The sequence below is a fragment of the Triticum urartu genome, chromosome 2A (genome assembly GCF_056163025.1).
Source record: "Triticum urartu cultivar PI428250 chromosome 2A, HENAU_Tu73, whole genome shotgun sequence".
Taxonomy (NCBI): Eukaryota; Viridiplantae; Streptophyta; class Magnoliopsida; order Poales; family Poaceae; genus Triticum; species Triticum urartu.
Genome location: NC_141874.1, coordinates 403,653,345 through 403,663,566, shown reverse-complemented (window position 1 = coordinate 403,663,566; position 10,222 = coordinate 403,653,345).

Here is a 10,222-nt window from a genome sequence, read left to right as displayed (position 1 = left end):
TTCAGTAATAAGCAACCAGAGAGTTAGTCAGGTAAACTCGGTGGAACGGATCGCTCCTTTCGGTGATACCGAAACGTTATGAAAGAGAAAAGAGAGTTTTCACTACGAACTCGGTGCGGCCGATCTCTCATTTCGGTGAGACCAAAACGTTACGAAGGGAAACAGAGAGTTTGCAGTCCCATCTCGGTGAGACCGAGATCCCTATCAGTGAGACGGAACTGATTAGGGTTTCTGGGTATGGCTATGTCAAGTGAACTCGGTGGCGCCGGATGAATCAAATCGGTGGGCCGAGTTTGACTTTAGGTTTAGGACATATTTGGATTTGAGAAAATGGTTGAGGGCTTTGGAGCATATCACTAAGTATTTTGAGCAAGTAGACCATTAAGCAACACCTCATCCCCTTTTAATAGTATTGGCTTTCCTATGGACTCAATGTGATCTTGAATCACTAAAATAGAAATGAAGAGTCTTGAGCTTTTGCTAATAATTTTCCTTAGCATTTTGAGGGGTGCATGTCTCTAGTCCATGCCATGCCAATCATTGAGCTTTCTGAAATAATCGGCTGATGTCTGAGGAACTGGAGGGGTTGCCACTAGAGGGGCAACTGAGGCTGTGGCTACAGGTGCTGAACTTTTTTTTGACTATGTACAGGTGCTGAACTTGTGGCCCTTGTGTCACTGACTGGCACAGCTGCAGACCTTTGTGCTCTAGGGACCCTCTGATAAGCATCGGTGGTAGATCTTCCTCTCCTCTCCTCTGCTTCTTCTTGGAGTTGCTCAATTGCAGTCTAAATCTCTGTGACCTTCAAGTCTAGATCATAAAACTTTGTTTTAATGATTCTCTCAAGACTTTCTTGGTTTTGAGTCAGGGAGGTTAGTCCTTTCTCAATCCTCACCGTGGCTTGAAGCAGACAGCTAAGATGATCCTACTTGGTCTTGAGATTTGCAGCTGAGGCATCCGGAATCTTGGAAGCCTTTCCTGCCTTAGCCTTCTCTCTCTTCTCCTGAGCCTCAACAGATGTAGGATATGAGGCATCCACGGCAACTATGTTGTCCTCAAAATCTTGCCTCAGGGGAGAGTGCTCTATATCTAGCAAATATGTGTCTATGCCCACCTTGGAGTAAATGAGTATCTGAATCTGTGGGGCATATCCACATGATCTCATCTGATCAGCTGCAGTCCTCTTAATAGTTTCAACTATCGAGGTCATCACCTTGAACTTCTCTGGCACATCAAACATGTGTAGCAAATTGATTGAATGCCCTCTAATCATCATGTCATCTCTAGACTTGGGCAACAATGTGTGCCTCAGGATAGTTTTGATGGTTGGCAGCCCTGACAGAACATAATAAACTGAGCCAAACTTGTGTGTGTCCAAGGCATCATCTGGTATATCCTTGTACATGTGTGCCATGGAGTTGTGGCCTTTCCTGGGCTTGGCGTATACATCAGTGTCATCATTAGCCTCTGCAGGAGCATGGATTAGCTCAGCCCACTCAGTAATGGAAGATTGGTACCTAGTACCCTCTGTCATCCAGACAATCTTGCCATCTGGGTAAAAATGTGCAGTGGAATAGAACTGCATCACCATCTCATCATTCCATTTGGTCAACTTTTGACCCATAAAGGCATCAACTCCATTCATTTTGAAGCTCTCATGAACTCCAGGAAAGTGATCTTCATTGTCATCAATGAAAGTCTAGTCAACCCATCTCATGTCACTGACTACGTACGAGCTTCTTATCCAGGAGGACTGTCTCATAGAAGTCCTACTATTCCTTGGTGTGGAACCTGTAATCCACAATAGTTCTTCTCCTTGTTGCATAAGGATCTGTTTGCCTCCATAGTCTGAGACCTGCATCTTTCCTCAACTTCATGTTCTCAACAATGGGATGGTTGTCATCATGATCAGGTATCTTGGGCTTGAGTTTTCTGAGCACTTGGGGCTCTTCCTCTTCTTCAACTTCAGGCACTGGGTCCTTGTTCTTCTCTGCAGCAGGGGTGTTCCTGGTAGATCTCTTGGGTGCAGTCTGCTTAGGAGCTTGAGCTTGTGAGGATTGCTTGGGAGCAGTCTTGAGCTTAGAAGGAGCAGCCCCTAACTTGATTGCATCTCCCGTCAATTTCTGCGCTTTGGGTGCTGGTGCAGCATCTTCTTCTTCATCCTCATCCTCATCAGACTCCTTCATCATAGAAGGTTTTCTAATAACTCTAGCCATGGTCTTATTGACCCTTTCCTTTCTCCTTTTGCCTCCAGTAGCCTCTTCTTCCTTTGATTTCAAGGTTTCAAGTGTTGAGGCCCTGGCTTTGGACATAGGCTTTCTCTGAGCAGGAGCCTTCACTTTTATGCCTGGCTTGATGCCAGCAGCAGCAACAGCAATAGCAACATGTTCTTTCTTGATCAACTTCTTCTTGGAAGTGACCTCCTCATCAGCAATATAGTCCTCATCTTCAGACTCTGAGGTTCTCTACTTCCTATGCCTAGTACCAGCCTTAGGCAGATTGCTTGGTGTGCTTCTGCTTCCATCATCAGAGATGCTTGAGGGACTAGTGCCCTCACTGAGATTTTGGTGCTCCTCTGACCTTTTCTGACTATCACTCTGGTCTGACATTGCTGAAACTGACCCTGTGAACAAATTGGTATAGGTAGAGTAGATGATCATCACAAAGTACAACTGTTTTGGCAAAAAGAATGACTCAAAAACTTAATTTTAGATTTCTGCAAAAAGCATTTCAGAGCTACCAATATGACAAACTCGGTGACACCGAAGCAACTTTTGAGTCTAAACATGTGAAATCGGTCAGATTGAGACACAATTCAATGACTTCGAGATGCTAGGGTTTCACTAAGAAAGTAGACTCGGTCACACCGATTTGTACACTTCTGTCAGACCGAGTAGTACATGTGCAATGACCTGGGCCAAATCGGTGAGACTGAATCTTTCAAATCGGTCGGTCCGAGATGAGTTCGGCGTAAAGCTAACCCTAAGTTTTTGGATCAAACACTAATCTAGAGGAAGTTTCGATTGGATAGAACTATTTCAATCGTGGCAAGAATCATGGCATTTTCCTTAGTGCAAGAATCAGAGTTAAAGATTGCACAAGGAGATGAGTTCATACCATAACTTGGTGATGAACCCGCTACGGCGACAACATCGACGAAGATTCCCATTGACGGCGGCAAACACCAGCGGCAGGAGGTCACGGGCGATGAGGAGACGATTCGGAGACCTCGAGTCGGCAGAGCTGGACAGGCGCGGGCGAAGCGTTTGGACAAATTTCTAAATTTTCAGCCTAGGTATATATATCCAGACTCTGTCGGTGTGACCGAGTGGAATGACTCGGTGGCACCGAGATGCAGAATTACAAGTAGTTGTTGCAACTCGGTGTGACCGAAAGGTTCAAATCAGTTGCACCGAGATTAAAACCTAGATCAACATAATGAACTCGGTATGATCGAATAAATGGATGGGTTAGACCGAAATGCATTAAGAGGTTTTGGAAATTAATCCCTTGATGGATCGGTGACTACGAGTGCTCCTCACCCGGAGGGTCCGAATTCGGCTCGTTCAAACTTTGTGATGTAGCATGAATAGAGTTTGAGATGAGAAAATCATAGATAGCTAGAGGAAGTTCTTAGGCATTCCTGTCCATCCATTTGGCAAAAAGAAATGCCAAACAAACAAAGCAACAAATGGATGTCCTCGAATGAGAAAAATATGCAACCAACATGCTCACACAATGAGATAGCAAATGAAATATGTGGCAAAGCATGCACAAATAGTCTAGCATCTATCAAGTAATTGGCAATGACTAGGTCATCTATATATGAGTATGTTGACCGAGGAGTCAAATGAGAACATTTGATAGTAGGTCATACTCATCGTTTAAGCACAAGTGGGGTTACCACTTTTACATAAAGCATTGTTGTGTTCACACCATTAGAGTTGCTTTAACTCAATTTTTAGAGCAAAGCTCCCCCTAGATGTGATATCCCCCCTGTCGGTGTCAAAACCGGCGGATCTCGGGTAGGGGGTCCCGAACTGTGCATGTCATCAGGATGGTAACAGGAGGCAGGGGACACGATGTTTTACCCAGGTTCGGGCCCTCTTGATGGAGGTAAAACCCTACGTCCTGCTTGATTAATATTGATGATATGGGTAGTACAAGAGTAGATCTACCACGAGATCAGAGAGGCTAAACCCTAGAAGCTAGCCTATGGTATGATTGTATGTTGTCCTACGGACTAAAACCCTACGGTTTATATAGACACCGGAGAGGGTTAGGGTTACACAAGGTCGGTTACAAAGGAGGAGATATCCATATCCGTATTGCGTAGCTTGCCTTCCACGCCAAGTAGAGTCCCATCCGGACACGCAACGAAGTCTTCAATCTTGTATCTTCATAGTCCAACAGTCCGGCCAAAGGATATTGTCCGGCTGTCCGGAGACCCCCTAATCCAGGACTCTCTCACCCCCTAAGAGGGATGAACTAACCTTGGGTTTTGTTGATGATGACTTCATGTAGGTGTTGAAGATGTAGATGCTCAATGTTGATGTAGATCATTTGGAGCAATGCATTAGAGTGAGTTGCACTTTCAATACCTACATGGGTTAGTCCCACAAGGAACACACAAGGATATCCATAGACATAGAGTGAAATTCACACATCATGTTGTCCATGAAAGCATTAGGTTACCTTGTCACTTGTCTTACCAACAAGAGGGTTTGTGACTCCTTGAACTAGTGCAAGATGTGGAAGTTGATTGCACTTGTTCGTGCCAAATGAATATGAGTGAAGTATGTTGGCAGAGTCATCCTCACGAACTCTCTAGTTCTTCTTCTTTGGGATCCACATCATCTTGATGGGAATCCTTGGAGTTGTAGTCGTACTTCATGAAGTAGAACATGATGTAGTCTTGGGAACCCACTTGACCAAGGCCTTGGGAGCTTCTTCAAATGCATCAATCTCCTCTTGAAGCTTATCCTCGCCTTTTAGCTTGTGGTGGAAGATCATCTTGAGCTTGTGTTCTTTTGAAAGAAGTGGGGTCATACTTCTCTTGTTGAGGAACAAACTTCGTCTTGGGGTATTGATCTTCTTCCCACTCAACTCCATTGGACTTGAACTTGCATTCAAAACCAACACCTTGATTCTTCTGGTGCCTTCGTTGCTTGCGTACAATTTCCTCAAATTTCTTACTCCCGGCAAGGCTCTTGTAAACACCTTTCTCTATAATTCCCTTCAATAAGTTGTTTTATTGCTCAAGTGTAACTTGGCTAAGAGAATCATTAGTGGAATCAAGAGAACTACTAGAAGCAATAATATTGGATTTAACATGACTATTGTTACTACTAGAGGAAGAATCTTTCTTGCTCTTGTTGCTTGATTTTACTTGTGGCATGTAAGTATACAAGAGTAAACGCTTGGCAATGTAAGAAGAACTTTTCTTACGAAGATCATCATTGATTCCTTTTAAGAACCCATGCTCTTGCTCTAGATTGAGCTTTTCAAAGCATAGTTTCTCATGAGTGTTTAAAAGCTCTTGATGATCCTCTAAGGTAGTTTCATGAGCTAACTTAAGAGTGTTTAGTTTTTTCGTTAGACGCTCAATCTCCTTCTTATCATCGTCATTCGTTTTATCTTGATTAGCATGATTAATAGCAACTTTATCATAGTTTTCATCACTAGAGTTGTCAACAAGTAAATCATCATCACCTAGAAAATCATCTTCATCACTATTCAAATCAACATACTCGGGGTGTGATACCTTGGGGCCTTTAGACATGAAGCATCTTCCAATCCTTTCATTTGGTGAATCAAATATGTCATAGGAGTTGGATGACACAAGTTCAAGACCAGGAACACCTTCATCTTGAGTATATTCAGAATCAGAGCGATAGCTTCTCTCGGAGTGGTTGTCGGAGTCGGAGCCGGATACCCATTCACCAACATGAGCTTGTTGTCTTCGTCTTGTGTAGCTCTTTGATGACTTGTCCTTCCTTTCCGAATCCTTGCTTCTGCGAGAGGATCTTCTTTCATAACAACCATCTCTAGTCCTTCTTTCTCTTGGTGGTGATTCTTCTCTTTCACTTCTCCATTTAGGTGAATCTTCTCTTCTTTTGTAGGGAGCCATACACTCACTAGAGTAATGTTCGGGTCTTCCACAATTGTAGCAATTGTGATCACGACTAGAAGATCTTTGTCATTGTAGGACATTGACTTGGAACTTCTCTTTTTTGCTTCTACCCTTGTAGAACTTGTTGAAGTTATTCACCATTAGGCTCAATTCCTCATTGAAGACTTGTTTTTCACTTGATGTTGTAGGAGCATCACATGAAGCTTTGTAAGCACCACTAGACTTGTTGTGAAGCTCTTCCTTATCCTTGAGTGACATCTCATGAGCAACAATTCTAGAAATGACTTCCGTTGTCTTGAGATCTTTTTAATTGGGCATCAGTTGGATCAATGTGCACACAGTATCATACTTCCATCCAAGGCTCTTAGGATCGTCTTGATGATGAATCTGTCGGTCATCTCTTCACTTCCTAAGCCAGAAATCTCATTTGTGATGAGAGCAAGCCTAGAGTTCATTTCAACAACACCTTCACCATCCTTCATTTTGAACTTGTCAAGTTGACTTTGAAGCACATACAATTTGGATTCCTTGACGGACTCGGTACCTCCGTGCACATCAATCAAAGTATCACAATTTCCTTTGCATTCTCAAGACGGCTGATTTTGTTGAATCCTTCGGGGCACAATCCATTGCAGAGGATATCGCAATCTTGAGCATTGTATTGCAACATCTTCATTTCTTCCGCGGTTGCTTCACGATTCGGTTCTCTTCCATCAAAGAATTCACCTTGCAAGCCAATACACACAATAGCCCAAATAGCGGGGTTATGTCCAAGAATGTGCATTTTCATCTTATGCTTCCAACTAGCAAAATGAGTACCATTAAAGTAAGGACCTCTACGGTGGTAATTTCCCTCACTAGACGCCATACTCTCCTAGGTTGTGAAACCAAGGCTATGATCACCAAAGCTATGGAAATCAAGGCAAATGGAGACCAAAGCTCTGATACCACTTGTAGGATCTAAAGTAGGTCTAGAGGGGGGTGATTAGACTACTTGACCAAATAAAAATCTAGCCTTTTCGCAATTTTAAGTCTTGGAAGATTTTAACAACTTAGCACAAGTCAAGCAATCAACCCACACATGCAATTCTAAGAGTATAGTAGCGGAATGTAAAACATTACATATGAAGGTAAAGGAAGGGGTTTGGGAAGGCAAACGCAATGTAGACACAGAGATTTTTGGCGTGGTTCTGATAGGTGGTTCTATCGTACATCCACGTTGATGGAGATTTCAACCCACGAAGGGTAACGGTTGCGCGAGTCCACAGAGGGATTCACCCACGAAGGGTCCATGAAGAAGCAACCTTGTCTATCTCACTATGGCCATCGCCCCCGAAGGACTTGCCTCACTTGGGTATATCTCCATGAAGTAGGCGATCTCCTTGCCCTTCCTTGGTTCAGCTCCACATTCTTGACGGAGGCTTTGTAGGATCGAAAGTATGTCTAGAGAGGGGGGGGGGTGATTAGACTACTTGACCGAATAAAAATCTAGCATTATTCGCAATTTTAAGTCTTGGCAGATTTTAGCAACTTAGCACTAGTCAAGCAATCAACCTACACATGCAAGTCTAAGAGTATAGCAGCGGAATGTAAAACATTGCACGTGAAGGTAAAGGGAGGAGTTTGGAGGGAGCAAACGCAATGTAGACACGGAGAGTTTTGGCGTGGTTCCGATAGGTGGTGCTATCGTACATCCACATTGGTGGAGACTTCAACCCATGAAGGGTAACGGTTGCATGAGTCCATGGAGGGCTCCACTGATGAAGGGTCCATGAAGAAGCAACCTTGTCTATCCCACCATGGCCATCGCCCACGAAGGACTTGCCTCACTAGAGTAGATCTTCACGAAGGAGGCAATCTCCTTGCCCGTACAAACTGCTTGGTTCAACTCCACAATCTTTTCGGAGGCTCCCAAGTGACACCTAACCAATCTAGGAGACACCACTCTCCAAAAGGTAATAAATGGTGTGTTGATGATGAACTCCTTGCTCTTGTGCTTCAAATGATAGTCTCCCCAACACTCAACTCTCTCTCACTGATTTGGATTTGGTGGAAAGAAGATTTGAGTGGAAAGCAACTTGGGGAAGGCTAGAGATCAAGATTCACATGGTTGGAATGGAATATCTTGGTCTCAACACATGAGTAGGTGGTTCTCTCTCAGAAAATGAATGTTGGAAGTGTAGGCATGTTCTAATGCCTCTCTCCACGAGTGAAGAGTAGGTGGAGGGGTATTTATAGCCTCCACACAAAATCTAACCGTTACACACAAATCACCAAACTCGGTGGGACCGAATAATGAAACTCGGTCAGACTGATTTAGTTCAAAATGTGATCTTTAGGCTTTTTAGTGGGACTGACATGTCAACTTAGTGTGACCGATTTCATTAGGGTTAGGGCATAATGTAATCTCGGTGAGACTGACTACACAAACTCGGTCGGACCGATTTTGGTAATAAGCTAACCAGAGAGTTGGTCGGGCAAACTCGGTGGGACCGATTCGCTCATCTTGGTGAGACCGAAACTTTACGAAGGGGAAACACAGAGTTTGCATTGCGAACTTGGTGGGACCGATCTCTCATCTCAGTTGGACCGAAACGTTACGAAGGAAAACAGAGAGTTTGCAATCCCATCTCGGTGAGACCGATATCCCTATCGGTAAGACTGAAGTGACTAGGGTTTTGTAACATCCCAAATTTTTAATTTGGAATGTTATACTTAGGTCATGATATGCATATCATATTTTATTTGCATTTTGGTTTTGATCCTAGAAATTCTAAGAACCTCAAGGACCCACGGAGAGAGTTGGGGATTTCGTTTATTTTCATATTTGAAATTTTCTCAAATTTGAAAAGAGGATCATTTTGGTTTTAATTATTTTTCTCTCGAAAATATTTCCAATATTAAAAATAAAAAGAGAGGAGATAATATGACTTCTCCAAAGTAAAAGAAATATTGGAGGAAAAATGTTAAAATCAAATAAATAATTTATTTGGATTTTTATTGCTATTTTATTTGAATAAGAAAATATGCATTTTTCAAAATTGCATTTTTAGGCGAGAAAAATGTTCACTTTGTTCTAAATATTTTATTTAGACGGTGAAAATTGTTTTTGGCATTTAAAAAAAATTATTTTTTAGGATTTTTTTCTTTCGGCGGAATTGATTTGTTTTTTAAAAAAGTCGCGCGTCCGACTCGGCCAACGGCCGAGCCGAGCCGGGCCATGCCCAGCGCCGCGCCGGCTTCGCCTCCGCGCCGGCCGTGCCGCCGGCGGATTCCGCCTGCAGTGCGGCTCGGAGCCGCCGCCGCTGCCCCTGCCCCAAGCCGATTGCGCCCCGCCCCCCTTTAAATCCCGAGCCGCCCCGCCGCCTCTCCTCGTCCCGCCTCGAGGCGCAGCGCCGCCGCCGAGCCCGTGTCGCCGCCACCGCTGCTCCGGTCCACCGCCAAGCTCGCGCCGCCGCCCGTCGCCGCTGCTCCGCCGCCCACGCCGTGCCGCCTCGCCTCGCCGCCCACTGACCTGCGCCGCCGTCGGATCCCGACGCCGCCGCAGCCACCGGTTTTCGCCCGAGAACCGGTAAAGACCCGCAAAGCTGCCGCCATTTTTTTGTAAACCCTAGATCGGTTCGGTTTTCTTGGTTTTCTTTGATTAGCTCTAATCTATGAATGTTCGTTCGTAGTTCGTTTTAACGAAGGAATTCGTTTGTTAGTATCCATTAGCGGACGTTCGTCCGATAGATTTTTCTTTTTATTTTTATTTTCGGCCAGGGACCTATCCGCGATTATTTTTATCGCAGATTAGCCCCTGATTTCAAACCCTCGTAACTTTTTAACCGTTCGTCCACATCCAGTGAAACCAATACCAAAATCTTCGCCTCGAGCCCTTGTTTCTGGTTAATCAACTTGAACATGGTTTTGACAATTTAAAATTTGGTTTGAAGCAGATTTGAATTCGAAATTCTTTTGACCGTAGTTTTAGTTCGGTAGCTTCGATTCGATTAGTTCTTTTTGAAAATTGTAGTTCTTTAGTTGGATTTTCCAATTTGACTTTCCCATCTGAGCTTTACCCATGCATCTATGCTTGAGTGCTTATGT